Source organism: Podarcis pityusensis (genome assembly GCF_964106645.2).
Source record: "Podarcis pityusensis genome assembly, chromosome: Z".
In the NCBI taxonomy this organism is placed as follows: Eukaryota; Metazoa; Chordata; class Lepidosauria; order Squamata; family Lacertidae; genus Podarcis; species Podarcis pityusensis.
In genome coordinates, this window is record NC_138044.1 from 34,657,467 (window position 1) to 34,681,498 (window position 24,032).

The 24,032-nt window shown below is 45.3% G+C and overlaps 2 long non-coding RNA genes across 3 annotated transcripts in view; one reads left to right on the forward strand and one right to left on the reverse strand.

Moving 5' to 3' along the window:
* Positions 1–24,032, reverse strand: part of LOC308468372 — a 61,853-nt gene that overhangs the window by 14,462 nt on the left and 23,359 nt on the right. The window lies entirely within an intron of this gene.
* LOC308468379 lies at positions 397–18,627 on the forward strand. 2 transcript variants are annotated; one of them, XR_013981616.1, is made up of 4 exons: positions 397–539; positions 5,023–5,110; positions 13,690–13,863; positions 18,461–18,627. It is a non-coding gene; the product is annotated as an uncharacterized lncRNA (long non-coding RNA). The 2 variants fall into 2 exon arrangements; XR_013981617.1 differs by having other exon boundaries at positions 397–534.

A 24,032-nucleotide genomic window follows, 5' to 3' on the forward strand; every position in this document is an offset into this window, starting at 1 on the left:
ATCTTGCACAGCTTGGAGAATTTAGGTGGCGTGCAACAATATTATTTCTTCCCCGAACACCAAAATAAAGGCTCATGCAAAAAGAAGGGCAGAGCGATCATAAACTATTCTAGTTATGCAGGAATAGACACACAGCCACATCATGCCCTATCCAATCTGTGCTCCAGAAGGGAGGGACAAAGCAGACGCAGATTAAAAAAAAGATGTTAAAATGACAGACACACCTCCTCCCTCAATTAGGGACTGGGCCAGCAGTGATGCCCACATGCCACCGATACACAGAGGGAGCCAGTGAAGTCATGATGGAGACACACCCTTGCATCACAATGTTCACAGCAATACCACAGTACAGGGGTGGGTGGTGCTCACTGGGACTGTTAGTGAGGAAGGCAGGGAACTCAACAGTAGGAACCAGATCCAATGACAGGAAGAAACAACTATTTTGTCCATGCCTTCTACCCTGCAGAGGCAGCACTGAGAATAAGGAGTAGGGAGCTGGCATACAGTTCCACTCACTGGAGCTCTAAAAAGGAAGTAAGGCAGGTAGCAATAAGCTGAGAGCAGTGGGGCAGGGCACTCTTCCCCCTAAGAGACCAACCCTTGAAACAAGTTTGGATTCTCTTATGCTGCTCTCAAAAACTGTTTTAGGAGACCGGTACACACACGGAGGAGGAAGGGGAGCCCAAAGAAAACACTGCACCCACAAAGCTCCCTAGGAACAACACCTGCAGAGAGCATACATAGTCCGTCTGAGCAAAGGACTCAAGATCCAGCTAGGAAGGGAAATACTCTTTTTATAAGCAGCCAAAAAACAGTCAAAGAGGGCAGCTACAGACCCACACAGACAGCATCCCATCCATGACTCCATCCTACTTCTGCCATTATGTTGCTATAGCCTCACTGGCGGAATTTCTCCCCTGGTAGGGCACTGTGCCAGTGCATCTAGAGTGTTCTGGTGGTGTATCTGTTATGGCAGTGGCATATCTTCATTTCCACCAGCACTGAAGGACCTTCTGCTGAATCTTATAACCTCTCACCTGAGAGATCTTCAATACAGACTTTAGGCCCATGCTGCAGAGCAGCCAATCTTATCTACACAATGACAATTCTGCCCAACCTCCTCACCAAATATATTGGGTCCATAGAATTTCCACCTGTACAGATCCCCTATTGACACTCTCTATAATTATTGTAACCCTCACATTACACCATAGATTAATAGATCTAATTTCTAAGAAAGAGGCCATTTAAACAAGGCAAAATGATGAAACTCAAAAGAGGAAAAAGAGAAGTCTTTAGAAATAGCGGAGACCTGACATGCTAAATGAATGTTACTTGTGTCAAGTTGTTTATTTAAATGCATCTATTTAAAACATTTAACTAGGAATTTACCACTGAGATTAAAGGAGTTACATATATTTAGCCTAGAGGAACAACATGATAACATTTAAACATCTAGCAGGCAATGTTTTAAATGAAGGAAGAAAGAACTGAGAGTGTTAGTAAGACTGGGTTGATGGGGCGGGGAGGAGTGCAAATCCACATTGTGCTTTGTTGTCCTCTTCTGGCAGAGCTAACAACTTGTGCTGAGGGCCTTAGCAGGTCTAAGGTTCCATCCACACTTAACAATTACTCTATGCTTTTTAGGCACAGGTCCATGCTTTAAAGCTCTGTGTCTGAACACACACACACACACACCGTGCTTTCCGCACCAAACCCTCTCTTTAATGCTAAATCAGAACAAACAGCAATTTGGGTTTTCTGCTGCACAAAAGGTAGTTTGGAGTGATGAGCTGCTTGCTGATACAGGGAACAAGAAGGATGCTGTAATGTGTCTTGTAATGTGCTAATACCTCTTGCTTGCCTGAATTGAGATTATGCAGATGTATGGGTGCCTCTGGCTTTTGTGTGTAAGAGTCACATCTGTTGCTTGACTTACTTTTGCCTCTGGCTCCACCCAGTGCTGGCATGAGACATCCAGAAGTTTGCCTGTGAAGTTATGGGGCTGTTGGACTGAAAAAGGTTTCCCACTCCATCTTGCAGGATAGAACAGCCTTCGCCAACCAGATGCTTTGGACTACACTTCCCATAAAAAGTGGTGTTGGGGGATGAGTGTTCAGACCCTGGGCTCTCACTTGTGGGGTGCCTCAGGGTTCCATCCTCTCCCTGATGCTTTTTAATATCTATATGAAGCCGCTGGGAGAGATCATCAGGGGGTTTGGGCTGGGTGTTCACCAGTATGCAGATGATGCCCAGCTCTACCTCTCTTTTAAATCAGAACTAGTGAAGGTGATGAAGGTCCTGTGTGAGTGTCTGGAGGCAGTTGGAGGATGGATGGTGGCTAACAGATTGAGGTAGAATCCTGACAAGACAGAAGTACTGTTTTGGGGGGACAGGGGGTGGGCGGGTGTGGGGGACTCCCTGGTCCTGAATGGGGTAACTGTGCCCCTGAAGGACCAGGTGCGCAGCCTGGGAGTCACTTTGGACTCGCAGCTGTCCATGGAGGCCCAGGTCAATTCTGTGTCCAGGGCAGCTGTTTACCAGCTCCATCTGGTACGCAGGCTGAGACCCTACCTACCCATGGACTGTGTCTCCAGAGTGGAGCATGCTCTAGTTATCTCCCACTTGGACTACTGCAATGCACTCTATGTGGGGCTACCTTTGAAGGTGACTCAGAAACTACAACTAATCCAGAATGTAGCAGCTAGACTGGTGACAGGGAGCTGCCGGCGGAATTATATAACACTGGTCCTAAAGGATCTTCATTGGCTTCCAGTGCATTTCTGAACACAATTCAAAGTGACCTTTAAAGCCCTAAATGGCCTCAGCCCTGGAGGAGCATCCCTACCCCCATCGCTTGCCTGGACACTGAGGTCCTCCTCTGAGGGTCTTCTGCTGGTTCCCTCATTGTGAGAAGCGAAGTTACAGGGAACCAGGTAGAAGGCCTTCTCAACAGAAGTGCCCTCCCTGTGAAACACCCTCCTTTCAGATGTCAAGGAGACAAAGAACTATACAACTTTTAGAAGACATCTGAAGACAGCCCTGTATCAGAAAGTTTTAATGTTTTATTATGTTTTATATATTCTCTAAGCCACCTAGAGTAGCTGGGGAAACCCAGCCAGATGGGCAGGGTATTTAATAATAATAATAATAATAATAATAATAATAAGCCCTAGCCAACATGGCTGTATGATGATGGGATTGTCATGAGACATTCTTGTTGGCTAAGTATGGAGAATGTGATCCTGCAGGTGTCGCTACAGCTTCCATTATTCCTGACTATTGGCCATGTTAGCTGTGGTTGATGGAAATGGGGGTCAACCAGCATCTGGAGGGCCAAAGATTCCTCATCTCTCATGTAGATGTTACTAAAGTTTTGTTTTTGTTTTTTACTTGATCCAGATTAGACACCGTTAGAGTCTGTCACTGTTATTGTGGTTCCTCTTGCCTTTGTTTCCATGACATGCACACACAAAAAACCTACACAACTCATTTGCTTGAATTCCCTTTCATGGTACTTAAGAAATTATGCCCCACTTTTTGAAAAAAACTTCTCTACAAAGCAGCTTACAACCATATTCAAAATCACAACAATATTACTGTATATAACAATCATAACATTTATAGCAAGAAGTACTGGACATGATGGCTGTATGAAAGGTTTGTGCATGGACCTCAAGATTTGCCTAGAATTTGTATCTATTACTGAGTCATTCTGGTCTCTCTCTGCTTCAGTCTGGGTTCCCATTTCCAAGTCGCTCTGTATAGAACAACGCTTTCTATTCACTACAGTGCAGAATCTAAGAATAGCTTTAACCACTTTCCCCCTTTGGGTTCAAGTGGATGAAATTTGCAGGAGGAGGAGCCCTTCCACAGTGGATTAAGCCAGCACAATTGCATGCAGATAACATCCAAAGGTTTCCATGCGGATCACTTTTACAATTGTTTTAAAACAGAGGAAAAGTCTATAATTCTTTCATTTTCTGCCAGAATTAGGTGCAGTTTGTAGGCATGGTCATCCTTATGAATCTGCTCAGCCATTGTGTACAAAGGATGTTTGATTAGTTGGCCTTTGGCTGTTAGATCCAGCAGTGCTTTTCTTAGGAATTCTCTTGACGAGATGGATGCTATTTAAAGCCAATGCTACAGGATGAACCTTCATAGCCAATCTTGCCAGAGAGGGAGAGAGAGATAACTCTCTCTTTTTTTCCAGAAGCCAGCATATTGATTGAATCCCCACCCCATATTCAGCCTAAATTAAACACTTTTCTCTTTTCAGGGCTGCTCCAAACTTTATTGAAGGGGGATTAGGTATAAAAAGCCTTAAGATAAAGTGTATTATTTCAAAATTAATTTAAAATATTGAAACAGAGCGCTCCAACTTTTTTGTTCCATAATTTTATGTGGTTAAATTATTATTTTTAAATATTTATCAATGGATTATGTTCTGACCAAAACACTACCCTGCACATTCAATAGAAACAACAAGTTTCACCCTTAGATTGTTATTTTGTGACCCTGGTTCCTCTTGGCAGATTTGCTTAGGAATTAAAAAATTAGCAGTGTATGTTTACTCAGAATCTAGTTCCATTGTTGTTATATGGGGCTTATTCCCAGGTTAGTGGATATATGTTCACACACACACACACACAAATATCTCTTATAACTCAACCATCGGCCCTTTTCTTGGTATGTATCAGGGTGGGGAAAGAGAATTTACATTCTGCTGTGGTTACTTGTATTGCATGCAGCATTCTTTAATTTAGAGAGAAAACTGGATTTCCACGGCTGCACTCACACTGGTGCCATTATGAAATGCTATAACTTAGCAAACACTATGCATAACTTACCTCAGATCAAGGCCTTTCATCTTGTAGATTGCAATCCAAATCATGCTGTAAGTGTGTTTGTCATTCCCCACAGAAGCAGTTCATTTTATTCTGGGGGAAACAGAAGGGGGGGGGAGGAAAACCCTGCCATTTTCTGAGCCACATACTGAGTTTTGCATGGCTTTCTTTGCAGAAGTGCTCACACGGTTCATTAAGGAGAGACTATAGTACTGGGGAGGGCCCGGAGCTCAGCAACTGAGAACCTGCTTTGCATGCATAAGGTTTGTCTAATCCATGGAATCATTGGTTAAAAGGATGCCGTGTAGGATTTTTCTATCATAGATTTTTATTGATTTTCATACAATTTAACAAATTCAATTCAGTTTCCATACTATAGTCCCTTAGCATTTTGACTTCCCATCCTCACATCCATGATGTTTCTGTTCAAATCATTTTATCTACTGCCTTAAATAGAATACTTATTTCTGTAACATATATTCTCCATTACATTTTTTTTTTATCATTCTCATTTCCAGTCTGTCAGGGAACTGCCATCGGAAGGAAGGGAAGTGAAAGGGCTCACACAGGTTGGGAGAGACTCAGCAGCTGAAGAGGGAACCAGTAGGGGGAGAGGAGCTGAGCTGAGGGAAAGGGAGCTGGAGGGATGGCTCAGAGACACTTCCAGCGAAAACAGTGGGGAGGTTTCAGGACCTCCTGTAGGGACACCCACTCCTCGCCGGAAACTGTCACGCAGAGAGTCCAGAAGACGTGTTTCCGTTAAGGAGCTTTTATGTTGGAAGCGATTCCGAAAGCAACCACTGTCGGAATCTGCCAGCGACTGACGGAGCCATGTTTAAGGGGCTCCGTTACAGACAGAGGTTTGCAAACTTGACCAAACTCTGAGGGACTAGGATTTTACACACAAGCAGCTCATCGTCCCATCACAGCATTCCGACAGTCTTCGTGAGCAGCTTGTGCAGGAGAAGGCATCATGAGCAACCCAGCCGGAACCGGAGAAGCAGGAGCTGGAGCGGGTCCAAGCCTGGAAGAAAGGTACCGGGTGTTGGAGGTCCAGCTAGCGCTGCAGACGGCGAGGCTTGAGGAGAGGAGGGCTCAGGATGCAGACAAAAAGGGGAAAGACACCCAGCTCGTCAGAAAGGTACCAGGATTGGTGCAGAAGTTTGGGGGGGAGCCCAAAGACTATCATGGCTTTCGGACAGAGATGCAATATGCCCTCAATCTGCAGTTTGATGAATTCCCTGACGAGGAATCACGAGTGGCTTTCGTGATTGGGCATCTTGAAAAGGGGGCGAGAGACTGGGTTAGACCCCTGATGGCAGCGAATAGTGACGTCCTAAAGGACACGATGAAGTTCTTTCGCGCCATGGATCTGATGTTTTCCAGCGATATTGAACAGGGAGTGGTCCGCAGACAGTTAATGGCTTGCAAACAGGGGAGCCGATCTGTCCGTGAGTACTGGACTGAGTTCACCATGTTGATCCATAAATTGGGGTGGGATCTATCGGCGGAACCCATTCAAATGCTCTTTGAAGAAGGGCTTTCTTCGGCTGTGAAAGACGAACTTTCCCGGGCGCCCAGGGCGGAGTCTATGGACCAGCTGACCAAATCAGCGCTGACCATAGGAGCGCGCCAGGAGGCGAGAGCATTGGAGAGGCGGGAAGGGAAGGGGGAACGTTGGAAGGAGTTCCGCATTCCAGACATTCCAGAGCCAACTTTCCCGCCGGCAGAGCCGATGGAAATCGGAACAGCGCGCGCGCGCGCAGTTTCAAAGCCCAGTGAGGGGGGAAAGAAGGAGGGAAAAGGCGCCCGGAAATGCTATCTCTGCCAACAGCCAGGTCACTTTGCCAGAGTCTGCCCCCAGAGGAAGGAATGGCAAGGGATGGTAGGAGCTGTGGAGGGAAGAGAGGAAGAAATACCGAAGCAAGTAAAAGCCAACGCCTGGCTGCCACCGTCGGGGCACAGCAGCCAGGCCAAAGAGCAGTGAAAGTGCCCACGCCAGAACCTCCTAAACCCGCCCTAGTGATAGAAGTGGCGCTAGAGCTGCCAAACGGACACCCTCTAAAGATAAAGGCGCTGTTGGACTCAGGCAGCTCCTGCAATTTCATGAGCAAAGAGTTTGCAGCTGAACACCAGATACAGACGATCCCTTTAAGCAACCCCCTGCAGGTGACCACGATCGATGGCAGGGAGCTGTTGGGAGGAGAAGTCAGCTTGCAGACCGTCCCAATGATAATGAAGGTGGTAAGGCACACCGAACTGATAGCGTTTAATGTGGCCACCTTGGGAGGAGCTCCCATTATATTGGGGATGAGCTGGCTAGCGTTACATGATCCGCTGGTGGGCTGGCATCAGAGAGTGGTTTCTTTTGGTTCAGCACATTGCTTAGAACACTGCAAAGAGGGAAAGGGTTTGGCAGGGGCCCAAGCCACCCTAGCAGGGACTGAAGTAACGGAGAACGTGAAGGTACCACGACAATACGCAGATCTCCGCGACGTCTTCAGCGAAAGGGAAGCTGACCAACTACCCCCGCATAGACCCTTTGACTGTCAAATCAATTTACTCCCTGGGGCACAGCTCCCTGTAGGCAAGCTGTACGCCATGTCAGACAGAGAGATGCAGGAGCTAAGAGAGTTCATTGACAAGAACCTGAAGAGAGGGTTCATCAGAGAGTCCAGGGCGGTGGGGGGCAGCCCAGTGTTTTTTGTGGATAAAAAAAACACGAACAAGCCGAGGCTTGTGTGTGACTTCAGGGCCTTAAATGCAGTGTCAGAACCAGTGGCTTTCCCTATGCCCAGGATTGACGACATTTTGACAAGGGTCAGGAAGGGAAAGATTTTTACTAAACTGGACCTAAGGGGGGCGTACAACCTGATACGAATAAGGAAGGGGGATGAATGGAAAACCACCATGTTCACCCCTTTGGGGGCATTTGAATATTTAGTTATGCCCTTCGGCCTACAAGGAGGCTCCGCGTGCTTTCAATCGTTTATGAACCATGTCCTGGGGCCTTTGCTTTACAAGAATTGTGTGGCCTTCTTAGACGACGTGTTGGTGTATTCTGAGAATGAGGAGCAGCATGTGAGAGACGTCAGAGAAGTGTTGAGCAGGCTGCAAGCCAACCAGCTGTGGGTGAAACTGGAGAAGTGTCAGTTTCATACCAAGGAGGTGGAATTCCTGGGGTATCGCCTGTCAGACAAGGGATTGGCCATGGATCCCGGCAAGGTCCAGGCGGTGCTGGAATGGAAAACACCCAAAACAAGGAAGGATGTGCAGAGGTTCCTAGGATTTGGGAACTTCTATCGTAAGTTCATCCGAAACTTTGCCCACCTGACGGCGCCCATTACGGACTGTCTCAGCAGTAAGAAGAAGTTCGTTTGGACTGAGGAGGCGGAGCGAGCATTTGAGGAACTAAAAAGGGCCTTCGCCTCGGAACAACAACTCCTGCATGTGGATTTACAAAAACCGATGAGAGTGGAAACTGACGCATCAGACAGAGCTATTGGGGCGGTGCTTCTGCAGCCAGGGAAGGAGGAGTCAGAGTGGAGACCGTGTGCCTTTTTTTCGCGAAAGCTGAACAAATCCGAGAGGAACTACACGGTGTATGACCGAGAACTACTAGCCATTCATGAGGCGTTCCGGAGATGGAGGCACCTGCTAATTGGCGCACAACATAAGGTGCAAGTGTGCACTGACCACAAGAACCTAGAGTATTGGAGGACGGCACGAGTGCTCAACCAACGGCAAGTGAGATGGGCCCAGGAGTTCTCCAAATTTAACTTTGAGATTTGTTACGTGCCAGGCCCAGAGAACATTAGGGCGGACGCTCTCTCACGCAAACCTGAATATTTGGAGGGGGAGGGAGCACCCGAAGAGAGACATGTCATTCCAGAGGACCGCTGGGTGTGTGGGGCGGCATTGGTGGGACAAAGAGAACTGGTAGAGGAAACAGAGAATGATGAATACGCCCAGAATAAGCTCAGAGGTCTTAGGGGTGAGGGAGAGGAACCAGGGGGTTTCGAGGAAAGAAATGGAGCTTTGTATTACAAAGGGGCACTGTATATCCCTGAAGGAGACTTAAGGGGGAGGGTACTCAAGCAGTTGCACGACAGCCCCACGGCGGGGCATTTTGGACAACACAAAACCATGTGGTTGGTCACCAGGGAATTTTGGTGGCCTAAGGTGAGGGAAGATGTACGGGAGTATGTAAGAGGGTGTGAGCAATGCCAGCGAGCCAAAGGGGAGAGGCGGGCACCGGCGGGGCTATTAGAACCCTTACCAACCCCAGAACGACCTTGGGAGGCAGTGTCGATAGATTTTATGACTGATCTGCCGAAGTCCAAGGGGAAAACAGCCATCATGGTGGTGGTAGACCTACTAACAAAGATGTGCCACTTTGTAGCCTGCTCGCATGCAGTCACGGCGGAAGAGACAGCGAAGTTATTTGTAGAACACATTTTTAGGTTGCACGGGGTGCCATTGAGGGTGGTCTCAGACCGAGGAAAACAATTTACTTCCAGGTTCTGGAGGAAGCTCATGAGCTTACTGCAGGTGGAGGTCAACTTTTCGACTGCCCGGCACCCTGAAACCAACGGGCAGGCGGAAAGAGCAAACGGGGTCCTCCAGCAATACCTGAGGTGTTATGTCAATGACAGAGAGAATGACTGGGTAGAAAAGTTGGCGCTGGCGGAATTTGCCTACAACAATGCCGAGAATGTGTCCACAGGGATGAGCCCCTTCTTGGCTAATTATGGGTGTCATCCCAGGGCTTTCCCAGGGGGAGAAGGGGAGAGATGGGGTGTCCCGGCAGCCGAGCATTTTGTAGAAGAAATGGAAGCAATCCATCGTCAGCTCCAACTCAACTTAGAAAGGGCGAAGGAAGAATACAAGAGGCAGGCAGACAAGAACCGAAGGGAAGGTGAAACCATAAGGGTGGGAGATAGGGTGTGGCTGTCAACCCAAGGGTTGCCGTTCAAAGGAGGTTGTAAGAAATTAAGACCCAGGAGATTGGGTCCCTTTGAGGTCATTCAACAGGTCAACCCAGTGGCTTTCAGGCTCCGGTTACCCAACCACATGAAACTGCACCCAGTATTTCACAGGTCGTTACTGTCACCGTATGAGGGGGGACGAGAAGGGATGGCCACTCGGGGACCGGTCATAGAAGAAAGGGAATGCAGCAGCCATGTGGCAGAAATCCTCGACGCCAGATGGAAGGGGGATCAGGTGGAGTATTTGGTAGCGTGGGAAGGAGAACCGGAGTCAGAAAACACTTGGGTAATGGCAGAAGATATCAATGACGAGGTATTGATAGAAACGTTCCATCAAAGGTTCCCAAGGAAACCTCAGCCTGTGGAGAGGTTCCGGAGGGAATACTTTGGGACCACCGATGAGGAGGAGGAGTTGGAAGGATTCTCGGAATCGGAAGGGGAAGGGGAGATGGACTCTGAGGAGGAGGAGTACTTCGAGACCAGGAACCGCAACAGGTGGAGAGAAGTGTTCGGGACATCGGAAGATGAAGGAAGTTCATTCCGGGGTTTTGCCTCCTCACCGCCCGTAGAGGAGGGGGCGAGAGGGGATGAAGGGGGCCCTGGAGGGGAGGTGGATGTCAGGGAACTGCCATCGGAAGGAAGGGAAGTGAAAGGGCTCACACAGGTTGGGAGAGACTCAGCAGCTGAAGAGGGAACCAGTAGGGGGAGAGGAGCTGAGCTGAGGGAAAGGGAGCTGGAGGGATGGCTCAGAGACACTTCCAGCGAAAACAGTGGGGAGGTTTCAGGACCTCCTGTAGGGACACCCACTCCTCGCCGGAAACTGTCACGCAGAGAGTCCAGAAGACGTGTTTCCGTTAAGGAGCTTTTATGTTGGAAGCGATTCCGAAAGCAACCACTGTCGGAATCTGCCAGCGACTGACGGAGCCATGTTTAAGGGGCTCCGTTACAGACAGAGGTTTGCAAACTTGACCAAACTCTGAGGGACTAGGATTTTACACACAAGCAGCTCATCGTCCCATCACACAGTCCTACCTGCAATTTGGTTTAGTTATACTGTAATATTTTCTTAGGTAATCCGAAAAGGGTCTCCACTCTTCCACAAACCTTTCAATTTTTTGGTCTCTTATTTTTTGCCATCAATTTCATCATCTCCATATAGTCCAGTGTTTCCCAAAGTGGGTGACCTTGCAACCAGTCAAGGAGATAAGACTAACTGCGGCAGTTTCCTCTTCCTGGGAACTTCCGGAGAACTCAATACTGTAGATAGGAGGAGAGTGAGGGCAAAACAGTACTTAATTGCTTCTGCTTGGCACTGTCCCTAGCTCCCTGTTTGGGATTCCTGCCTTCCACCCTACCAGTCCCAATGGATACCAGACACCAATGGAATCTGGCAACCTGCTGCTAGTCAGAATCAAAATCATGAAGTAAACAGACCAATAGTACTTGGTAGTGCCATGCAGACATCCAGTGAATGTTTCTGTGGAGGGTGAGGACAGAATTGTGGCCAGTGTCCCTGATTTCCACATGGTCAATATGCACATTATATACACATAGGTTCTCTCTGTAAAATATGCAAAAGACAGGGTCCCAATGGTACATTATTCAGTTCAGCAAGATGGCAATTAAAGTGGTGACGGAGGAACCAGTCCCAATTCCTGCCCACAAATTCACCGAATTTCTGCACAAGGCTACCAAAAGGCAGTACTGTGTCACAGTGGGGGACAGGGGGTGGGCAGGTGTGGAGTATTCCCTGGTCCTGAATGGGGTAACTGTGCCCCTGAGGGACCAGGTGCGCAGCCTGGGAGTCATTTTGGACTCACAGCTGTCCATGGAGGCACAGGTCAATTGAGTGTCCTGGGCAGCTGTCTACCAGCTCCACCTGGTATGCAGGCTGAGACCCTACCTGCCCACGGACTGTCTCACCAGAGTGGTGCATGCTCTGGTTATCTCCCGCTTGGACTACAGCAATGTGCTCTATGTGTGGCTACCTTTGAAGGTGACCTGGAAACTGCAACTAATCCAGAATGCGGCAGCTAGACTGGTGACTGGGAGTGGCCGCCAAGACCATATAACACCGGTCCTGAAAGACCTACATTGGCTCCCAGTACATTTCCGGGCACAGTTCAAAGTGTTGGTGTTGAACTTTAAAGCCCTAAACGGCATTGGCCCAGTATACCTGAAGGAGCGTCTCCACCCCCATCGTTCTGCCCATACACTGAGGTCTAGCGCCAAGGGCCTTCTGGTGGTTTCCTCGCTGCAAGAAGCAAAGCTACAGGGAACCAGGCACAGGGCCTTCTTGGTAGTGGCACCCGCCCTGTGGAACACCCTCCTATCAGATGTCAAAGAGATAAACAACTACCTGTCATTTAGAAGACATCTGAAGGCAGCCCTGTTTAGGAAAGTTGTTAATGTGTGACATTTTAATGTATTTTTAATCTTTGTTGGAAGCCGCTCAGAGTGGCTGGGGAAGCCCAGCCAGATGGGCGGGGTATTATTATTATTATTATTATTATTATTATTATTATCTAAAAAAATAACATCATCAGAAGAGGAGACTCAATCGTACAGGGCCCCTCTTGCATCACAGTATGTACCCTGCAGCCATGGAGGCGAATCTTATCACAGATCCCAGTAGCTTGTTGGGGAGTCTCTTAAGGTACTGGCCCTAGGATATAGCCCATTTGATTGCTCTGCCCTCCAGAGTCCTGAACAGACGCCCTCTTGCTCCAGACTCTCCACAGTCAAACCTGGTTTTTTAAAGCAGCAGTGGTAACAGAAAGCCTGAAGTGAAGCCCAAACCAAAAGATGCAGCACTTGACTCATAGCCTGAATTCTGTCCTGGAGGAGAAATCATGAATCTCTAGATCTAAGCTAGGATGGAATAGCAGTGCCTTTCACACTGAATGGATATCACTGGTGACGCATCTTTCTGGATGCTTGGCTGGACAGTTCCTGTGCCGTCTCAGCAATCTACTGGCCTCAGCTGTAGATAGGGAATCTGAGTCTTTCAGCCCCAACACTGACGGTGATTAGACAGACACCTTGATAAGTTCAGTCTCAGTGGTGTGGCTCTCTAGTAAATGAAGTACTTCCATCAATTTTGCTACCCTCTTCCTTTGTCAGAGGAGAATAAGCACAGTAAACAAGTTTCTGCAGGGTAAGAAAGGACCCACTTTAACAGCAGCAGCGAAGAACAAAAATTAATGCAAGAAACTCATACAGCATATGTCATTGTCCGGTCTTGGCACCAAATTTCCTTGAACAAATTTCAGCTAAGCATGCCGACTGATAAATCCATGAGCATAAAGTGTAAATCTCTCACTCCAAGAGCCTATCTCGCCTAACACCACCCTGTTTATTGCCTATGTACTGCAGTTGCTGCACAACACTGTACCCACTTAGCATAACAATTCCATATTTCAAATCCAACTGCAGGTAACACTAATTACAAGAGAATGTTGTTTGGCATCTGCATTGAATGTATTTGTAAGCCTAACACAGAATTATCCATGAATGTTAAAAGATCTGTTGCTTATTAATGAGTGCAACACCCGTTCTATTCAATATTTTTGGGCATGTTTTGGTCCAGCTTTCAAAAACTGAATATATCAGTCTTACAAATGCTGGCTCTGCTGCTACAGATGTTGTCAGCCAACAGAACTGGGAGGGCATTGGGGTGGGGGTGGGGGTGGGGGATAGAGGGAAGTTGCTGGCAAAAGCGGAAAATTTTTTTATTGTAAAACTGCATAGAAAAATGATGAATTGTCTTTGTGATATGTACACAGGAAGGAGGAGGGCAAATGCTTTTGGCAGCCAAGTTAGATCTCGTTTTCTCCTCCTTTCTCTGCTAATAGATGCGAAATGGCTCATGCCATTGTCCAGTCTTTTGAGGATAAGATGACTGCACTGTCAGATTTTTATCCCCCACTGATGACTCCTTTTTCTAAAGTGGGACTACGGAGAACAAACTTCCCTTTAGATCTCTGTCGGTGGAGTAAGGCTCATGTATTCCCCAAGGATGGACTCAGGTAGCATTAAAACCATAAGCCCCTTGCTTTCTAGATATGGGATGGACCTTGAGGGGATTGAAGGATACACACAGGTGTAGGAAGTAGGTCAAATGGATGAAATATTTGATCATAGAACTGGAAGGGATCATGGAGGTCATGTAGTCCAACCCCCTGCTAAATACAGGATCTGCAAATTGGATGAAACTACAGCCAGTTTGGGAAACCTTTGGCGCTCTAGATGCTGCTGAACTACAACTCCCATCCTTACCAACCATCTCCCACACCTGAACTACAGCATGCCTGACAGACACCCACCCATTATCCCTGACCATTGGCACGCTTGCTGGGACTTATAGTACTTGCAGTCTCGCAACATCTGGAGGGCCACAGGTGCCCGATCCCAGATTTAGATAACACCATGTATATATATACTTTGGAAATGTTCTGAGGACCATGTATAGCACCCTATAGATCAAAGAATGTGCCATTCTTCTCTGTGCCTCTTTGTCCACACCAGGCACTCTGGCAGCAGACACCCTGCTGTGTGTGCAGCTGCCTTCTCCCAGGTGAATCAAGAGCAGCCAAGGGGGCAACCAGTGCAGCAGTGAGCCAATGTGTATGGTGGCAGGGCCAGCCATGGTGCAAGAAGCATGTGGCTCGCCATCCTGAGACGCCAAAGGGGGCAGGCAGAGAGAGGGGGCTCTGTATTGGAAGGGAAGGGCCCCAAAGAGATGCATGTGCTGCATGTTGCTGCCAGAAAAGGGAGCCACCTCCCTCCCAACCTCACAGCACCTTTGGGACCACTGTGGTCCAGTTGTGCCCTTCAGAATTTCTGCCTGGGGTGATGTCCCCTACTGCCTCCCCATGCTATGCCTCTGCAGTCAACCAAAATACCAGGAAAACCAATCAAAGAACTGGACAACTTGGATGATAGCTCTCTGAATGACTGTTAGCAACAACAGGTAAAAAGGAACTCTAGTTGGAGAGGGGGAATTGGAGAGGGCTGGTGTTTGTGAACTTCACTGGATGCTAAATGGATTATCTCTCAACAGCAAGTCAGCATTCCACGGCATGTAGGACACTCTGTCTTCATTGGGCTGTTCTTGATATTCCCCCATTAAGTCCCCCACCCCACTAAAGATTTTTGTACTTTTGAAAATCTTGAGGTTGCCCTAAGATGGCTGATACCTCCCTCTTGTTTATGGGTGATGCCATTCTGGCTACATAAGGAATGGCACTCACAGCCTAGACATCAGAAACAGATAGAAAGGTGATAAACAGAGCTCATATTTAAAGCCTCATGAGATCCATCAGTGAGAATCCAGGATATATGACATCACACCAGAACAAATGGTTGTTCTGCAGGCTACAATATCTTTTGACACAGTCTCCCGAACTACTTATGAGTGGAGACTGCATAGAGTAACACCTGGTTGCTAACACACAATTGTTGCTCAATAAAGCAGTAGTGAGTCTAGTATGAGCAGTAATGACACAGAAGAAATAGAAGAAATGGCAAGTTTACCTGAATGCTTCTATCTGGCTGTCAAAAGAAAAAAAAAATCTGAAAAGGAGCTGTGATGTTTATAGCATTCACTGTCTGTGATGTTAGCTGTAGAAGCAGCAATGAGAGGAAGAAAGTGGTGTGAAAATACAGATACAAGGGAATGTTTACAGCAGATTTTTTTCTCCAACACAAAATAAGGGCCAAAATAATATCTGAAATAAGAGCAGTGCCTGTTGTATGAAGGCAGCTCATCTTCCTTATGCTCCCTGATCGCACTCTTAACCCCTTAGAAGGCCCAGGAGTGGATTGGTTTGTATTGGAGGTCGGATGTGGGTGGGGAAAGCCATTTCTTTGCAAAAGAAGGAAAGAAATTACACAGAGATGCCAGGCATTAAAAAAATTATTGAGCCAATTACAGCACTACTTAGTACAAAAAGAAAGAGGGAAGGAGCAAAATGGACAAAATTAATCATGGATGCATTTGACCCACAATGCTTGTAATGAGTATTTAAACACTCCTTTTGAGAAGAACAGGGGAGGGAGAGAAACAAGCAAAAAAATAAAAACCCCAACTCCACAAAAAACTGGTTATACTAAAAAGTCAATTCTGGAACTTGAATTATTATTTCCTTTTCTGTAATTAATTTTAGCCTAGAAGAGGCATTAAATACTGCTTCACAACCTAAATACATTGTTTGGGAGAGCTCAGAATGGAGACATTATTTCCCAGTTATTCTTTTTCATTCCGACTCGACACAGATATTTATTTATTTATTTATTTATCCTAAAGCAATAGGTATATAGAGAAAAAAGGTAAAGTATAGGGGTGGGGAATCTTCCCACTTCTGGTGGGAGGCTCCCACTAGCAGAGGGAATGGGAAAATTGTCCCTGCCTTACAGGGCTCCTGATCTGAGTTCTCTGGCTCCTTATAACAGAATCGGCACATCACACATTCAGGCACATGGTGCTAATTGGATAGACTTCATCCTGAATATACAGTGGTACCTCGGGTTACATACGCTTCAGGTTACAGACTCCGCTAACCCAGAAATAGTACCTCGGGTTAAGAACTTTGCTTCAGGATGAGAACAGAAATCGTGCAGCAGCGGCGCAGCAGTAGCAGGAGGCCCCATTAGCTAAAGTGGTGCTTCAGGTTAAGAACAGTTTCAGGTTAAGAACAGACCTCCAGAACAAATTAAGTTCTTAACCTGAGGTACCACTGTAATTTCATTCTGATCTCTGCACTAAAGGGGATTTTAGAAATGCATATCTGTTAATCAACAAAATATTTCTAACTGAGGAGTTTAGAAACCTCTATGTCCTCAGTGCTAAAATAGATGTTACTTTCATAGTGTGATTAGGTAAAGGTGAAGGACCCCAAGATGGTTAAGTCCAGTTAAAGGCAACTCTGGGGTGTGGCACTCATCTCATTTTTCAGGCTGAGAGAGATGGCGTTTGTCCACAGACAGCTTTTTAGGTCATGTGGCCAGCATGACTAGACCACTTTTGGCACAACAGGACACCATGACAGAAGCCAGAGTGCACCGAAACATTGTTTACCTTCCTGCCACAGCAGTATCTATTTATCTACTTGCAATGGTGTGCTTTCAAACTGCTGGGTTGGCAGAAGTAGGGACAGAGGAACGGGAGCTCACCCCGTCATACAGATTCAAACTGCTAACCTTCCAATCGGCAAGCCCAAAAGGCTCAGTGGGTTAGACCACATCGCCACAGCAACTATATCAAGAGATGCTTTTAGTAGGCACAAGAGGTGGGTGCAACTTTCAATGGAACTATATCACGGGGGGGAGGGGGGTTAACCCTTCCTTTCTCCAGCTGGGGCATTTTGGTGCTGGGAGATTGGGAAGTGCCTGGACCCTTTAAAAAATACAACCTTTGACTGAGTGCTCCAAGAACTAGGGGTGAGCCAAGAAATTTTGGCGCTTGAGGCAAAAGGCAAGATGGCATTTTCCCTTCCCCATTCCATAATGCTGAAGCTTATTGGACTGGCAGTTGAATCTTACTTTAACTCTGGTTATCAGGAAATGCCCAAGCAGCTGCCTAGCTTAGGTGGTGTTTGGCAAGCTGAACAGCCTACATAGCTCTGCCTTCCAACACAGGTGAATGACTTAGGAAGGATGGCGGGGGAAGGAAGTGAACTTCTGCTGCTTAATGCATCCACAAACCTGCTTCCTGAGGCAGCAACTTCCCTCTACTCTTGACTGTAGTACCTCAAGGACTGCCTCTGCCCCATATGAACCAACCTGGACCCTGTGGTCATCTGAGGCCCTTCTTCGTGTACCTTCCCTCCACAAGAGGGGTATTTACAATGCAGTCAAACCAACAATGCAAGGATATCTTATAAGTTGTGTGTCCTTGTTTCTCAATTTGATCCTTTTACATGGTTTTGTATGGTTTGTGGAATTTTATGTACTGTGATTTGCTGTTATTTTTCTTGATTATAGATTAGTCATTCTTTATTGTAATTGATAAGTGTAAACTGTTTAATTATCATTTGCTGATGTTTAACTTTACTGTTTACCAATAGATTTTAATAGATTATTGAATATTGCTTTATTTGATACAAGTTTATTTTAAAGTTATTGTGACCTTTTTATATTGGATCAGATTGTTACTATTTGGTGTTTTATTGTGTTTCTATGTGTGTTGGAAGCTGCCTGGAGTGGCTGGGGCAACAAAACCAGATGGGCGGTGGATTAATAATAATAATAATAATAATAATTACTATTACTACTACTACTATTATTATTATTTCTAGGTAGGCACATGATAGGAGCTGAATCTCACATAGCTTCCCTGTAAGATTGCTAGAGAGAACTCTGAGAGACACTCCCATTGTGCCCTGATGGGGGAGGGTGTAGCCATATAAAATCTCCTCACCTGTCTTGGCACTTCCTCTTTGCTCCTTCACCTCAGGTAGAACATATGCTAAGTCTAAGCCACAGTTCTGACTCCATTTTAAACTAGACCAAAGTATGTCTTTGTAACTGGATTACCATTTTAAGCCTGCCTGAACAACGCTGCTGTTATCTGTTACTCTTCAACAAGTATTCTGAGTGAGTAAATGTTATTTTTTCCCTTTCAAGGGTTGCCATATTTCAAAGAGCAAAAAAGAGGACACATTTGCCGACTTCTACTTTTAGCTATGGATTGGTATGACGACTCTCATTTTACATACCCATGAAAAAGAGGGTGCATCCTGGAAAAAGAGGACAGATGGCAACCCATAGAGGAAATAAACTTTACAGAAGGCACTGAGTTAAAAAATATATATGAGGGGGTACTTAGTGCAATAATGGGGGACCTCAGGGAATGGCTGCTGCACATGTTCTGCTGAAAAGAGAGAAATTAATCCCCTAAAATGTGGGTACATGCACACCTCTCTGTATTGCAGCTATGAGTCTTTGCCGAGGGTATTATTAACTTGGACCATGTCCTGTGTGCAGGAGAAAAGTGACAAACTGGATACTTGCGATCAGTATTAAAATTCTGGGTGGCTGTTAAAGTGTTTTGGAGACAGAGAGCGAGACAGAGAAAATATACTTTACAGGATATGAAACAGCTGCCCTTCAGCTGGTGTCCCTCACAGATTGCATCTATCGCTTACAGATTTCACAGATTACATTTGTGATGCATGTTACCCTGGGAAGTCAATCTGACCAGACAACACGAGAGGCTTAAATTCAGCGCAACTTTATTCTGTCTGGTTTTATAGAACCTAAGTGAAATATTGCCACTAACTGGCAAAAAAAAAAAAAAAAGTTTTCCCATGACCCAGTGATAGAAAAATGATTGAGAACTCTCAGCTTCTTGATACTATGTTGCCAACCTCCCCTGAACAGTTAATCAAACTTTTAATTGGGGAGGGGGGCAGACAATCCGCTCACTGTTTGAAAGTACACATGAGATTGCCACATTCAGCTGTTTTATAAAGGAGCTCTAGGAAGAATGCTGATGGGGTGGTGACAAAATTCAGTTCACATTTAAAGGCGACCCTAGCTAATTAACATTTTCCAAAACAGTAAATGAGCCAAAGCATAGTCTGCCAATGAAATTTACATAGCTACAAATTTTGCAATGCAGTTCTCCAGCCAAGTAAATGATATACTAGGGTAAAGTGTGCATATAAATGTATGTATTAATGAAAAGAACATACAAAAATGCATTATATTAGGTGACACAGGGCTCTGCCCCTGCTCTCTCTGCTCACCAACCCCCTCTGCTAACTCTCCACCCTTTACATCTCGAACAAAAAACTGGCAGCACCACTCACGACCAGCAACCTCCCACAGCACCAGTCACCCCCATGGTGCCCATCTGCCCCTCACCTGACATCACAGTAACATCAGGCGATGCTTCCCTTTGAAGCCCCAATTGCTGGGACTTCAAAGTGAGACATGGGGCTTTTAAACAGTGCTTTGTAAACACACACACACACCCCAAGGAGATGTTTACAAAGAGCTTTCAAACTTCACTGCAGGTTGGATTGGGGGAACTGGATGCCCATCAGCAAACTAACCATGCCTGAATGCAGCTGGGGGAGGCACTCCTCTCCCCGCTGCAGGCTGGGTGAAAGATCTTCCCAATCCACTGGACAAAGGTTCTCCCCACCCCTCGCCAGGTGAGTTTCATGGCTAGGGAGGGGCAAGCACTTTGGCCAGCAGTTTGCTATCCATCCTCAGCCATCCATTAAGGAGATGAAGGTTATCACATAGCAGGAAGACTTATGTGGAAATGCAGAAAAGTGAACATGATTGGGGGCAAAGAGAAACAAAGACCCCCCCCCCTGCACCATACATTTAAAGTGCTATACTGTGGTACCTCGGGTTACATACGCTTCAGGTTACATACGCTTCAGGTTACAAACTCCACCAACTCAGAAATATTACCTCGGGTTAAGAACTTTGCTTCAGGATGAGAACAGAAATTGTGCTCCGGCGGCACGGCAGCAGCAGGAAGCCCCATTAGCTAAAGTGGTGCTTCAGGTTAAGAACAGTTTCAGGTTAAGAACAGACCTCCGGAATGAATTAAGTACTTAACCCGAGGTACCACTGTAATACCACTTTAAACCGTCATGGATTCCCACAAAGAATCCTGAGAGCTATAGTTTGTTAAGTATTCTCTAAGTATTCTTAAAGGTAAAGGGACCCCTGACGGTTAAGTCCAGACTCTGGGGTTGCAGATCTAATCTAGCTTTACTGGCCAAGGGAGCTGGCGTTTGTCCGCAGAGTTTCCATGCCATGTGGCCAGCGTGACTAAGCTGCTTCTGGCGAGCCAGAGCATCACACGGAAATGCTGTTTACCTTCCCACCAGAGCGGTACCTATTTATCTACTTGCACTTTGATGTGCTTTCAAACTGCTAGGTCGGCAGGAGCTGGGATCCAACAATGGGAGCTCACCCCGTCACGGGGATTCAAACCGCCGACCTTCTGATCGGCAAGCCCTAGGCTCTGTGATTTAGACCACAGTGCCACCTCAGGACTCTTAGGAGGCCCCTATTCCTCACATAGAAGGACAATTCCCAGAGTTCCCTGTGAAGAGAGATTGATTGCGCTGTAAGGGGAATAGGGGTCTCCTGACAGTTCCCAGAACCCTTAACAAACCACAACCCCCTGGAATCTTTGGGGAAAGCCCTAGCTAATACGATGCTGTTTTAAGTGTATAGTGCAGATGGGGCCTTAATCTTTGTTCAACACCTATGCAATGTTAAGTGCTTTTTGTGGGATGTAATCCACTGGGAGCAGTCAAATACAACATTTCTTTTTTGCTAGAGTGGGCATGCAAGGGAATGTTTAGTCTTGCCAGTTGAAACTTCCTGTTCCTCCTGGCCTGGAGCATCCTCCCTTGCTTATGAATAAGACTGTGATGTCTTTATTCTTTTAGGAGGGATTTAAAAGGGGATCTTACCAGGAACATAGAATTCCATCTGAGGGAGATTAAACTGCATAATAGTAAGAGGTTCTAACGAGCCTGCAACAAGTTTTCTGCTGTATGAAGGGGAATGCACTCTGCTAAGTAAAGGAACTTGCTAGTGCAAATTAGGAAGGATATTAATAAAATTCTCCTGCCACCCTGAACATTCCGACACTTTTATAAATAAATAAGAACATTCCTCAGAACCATAAAATAGCAACTGCTCAGTTAAGCATTCCAATCCCCACTCAGTCATGAATCTCACTGGGTAACCTTGAGCCAGTCAAGTCACTCTCAGCATAACCTGCCTCACAGGGTTTCTGCGGGAATAAAAGGAGGAGGAGAGAATGGTTTGTAATGGTGAGCACCTTGGAGGAAAAAGGTAGTGTATAAAAGTAGTAAATACAATAAAATATATATAAAAATATGACTTGTTATGACATTTGTCATCTACATAGTGACAGTCAGTGCACTAGCATTTGTATAACAGGAAAGGGGTCGGAGAGCAGCATATGTAGCATTTGCAAAGTTCAAAAGAAAGAAATACCTTTCTGTATGCATTTGCAAAGTTCGCTTTGTGAGTTAACTGTGATCCAGCTCAGTGACATGAAGGCTTTGAAAGATTTAAAAGAGAAAGATGTATCATACCAATATAACCACTTTCTCTCTGCACAACAGAACACAATTATGAAACAGCAATGAGCAAGTGATGGAAAGATAAGTAGCAATTAGATTTCCCTTGCTTGTGACTCTGAAACCTTATGTTCCTCACTTCCTGGAACCAATAGGTATAGCAGGACTTCTTTCTCTAATTGGATTCTTCCCCCTCCCCCAATGAGCCTTTAAACTCTTGCTGGCAATAAACCTATACTGTCTGCCTATATGGTGTGATCATCAGACTTTTGAGTGGCAGAGGGTGGGGTGTGATAGGGAGAGAATAAAAATAATAATAATAATAATAATAATAATAATAATAATAATAATAAAATAAAATAAAATAAAATTTATAAAAAAATAATAATAAATCCTATTTTAAAATTACTCTCTCAGATGCAATGAAAGAACAATGCAGTCCATCAACGCATAACGCAGACACTTTGCAATTTCTCTGTCGTAATCAAACCAATAGGAAGAAAATATCTTGAAGTGCACTGTGTAGTATCGGGAGGGAAATGGAAAGCAAACAACAAATTAGAAAGACAGAGCTTTGGAGTGGAAGTTACTTTGGGTCAAAGGAAATAAGGATGTAAAAATGGAAGCAGGTTTTAAAATATGCTTGCTGTTTTCATAGATCAAACCAAATACTAAATGACAAACAGTGCCAAACAAAAGGGAAAGCAAATTTATACAAAGGATAGGAAGGAACGGTAAGAAATTAGATTCAGCTATGGTGTTGGTTCCATGTAGTATCAGGGTGAGTTTACCCATTCAGCATATAGCTACATTTCTGCAGCCAATTACCTGGCTTTCTGGGGGACACCTGTGGCTTTTGTTTATAAATATAGGAGTAGTCACATTCAATGAGTGTTCTGTGTACACAGTAGCTGACTTGTTTAAGTCAACAAGTGTACACTCGCAAACACACAAACAATTGTTTCACACAAGCTCTTGTGCATGTGTAGGGATGGCAAGTGCCTATGTTCAATGTAATGTGTGCACAAGCTAGGAATAGGGGATAAATATGGTTCCCTTTGCATTTAAATGCAAATCTACTTAATTTGCACTTTCCAAAGATATGCATGAACTGAGAAAATCATCCTTCAGAATCTGCACTTCTTCAAATCCTCCAGCCAAGCAATGGATACAAAAATGCATTTACTGGGGGATGTGTGCAAAATATGCATTTATTTGTGAAAGCAGCATACAAAAATATTCTGCAAAAATGTGTACATTGGGGAAAATTGCATATACACACATATACATATGAAGTATTGATAATATTAAATGGTATATATGAACTGCTAGCAGGGGAAAGGGGTTAAGCTTTGTTTCAAAACTTCCTCATATCCTTGCTTTAAAAAACACATATTTCTCCCTTATTTTATAGCTCAGGTGTCCCCCCCCCCCCATGCGCATTCTTGGGATGATGGAAGAAATGTATTGGGCTTTTGTTTTTGATAGTGAATTCTTATTGTTTGGGATTATATGGCTCCCCTTAATTTTACACCTGGGTAGAGAGCAGTTCAAGGAGGTCAACTAAATGATTGGTTCAACACTCAGATATATAGGCCGTAACTCTGCTTGCTCCTAGACACAATTTTTGTAAACTTAGGTCATCTAAAAAAGCCACAACAACCCAAAGATGATAATAACCCCAACACAAACAGCAATGCCATCAGACATCTTGCAACCAGAATGTTATGCTAGGCTAAGCAGATAATTCAGGTGCTAGCTCTTGGAATCTATTTCAATAAAACAACTTTTAAGTTTCATTTAGAGTTGATTTTGCTTGTGCTGGAGTCTGTTCCAAATTGTTTTTAGATCTAGCCAATACAAATTGCCCTAGACTTACAACAGATATAATAATCTCTTTCTTAACTTTGGTTAATTGATTTCAGTTTCCCCTTCCCCACCCATCACTGTTGCTCCTACGACAAATAAGTAAAGAAATCATGCAACTTTTTAATGTGATCTTTTTGTTTCCTCAGCTTCCTGTCGCATGATTTCTCTTCTTCCTGTGACCAGTCCTTTGTGTATCTAGCATTCATGCATAGGTATTTTTTGAAAGCTTATGTTTGGTTATC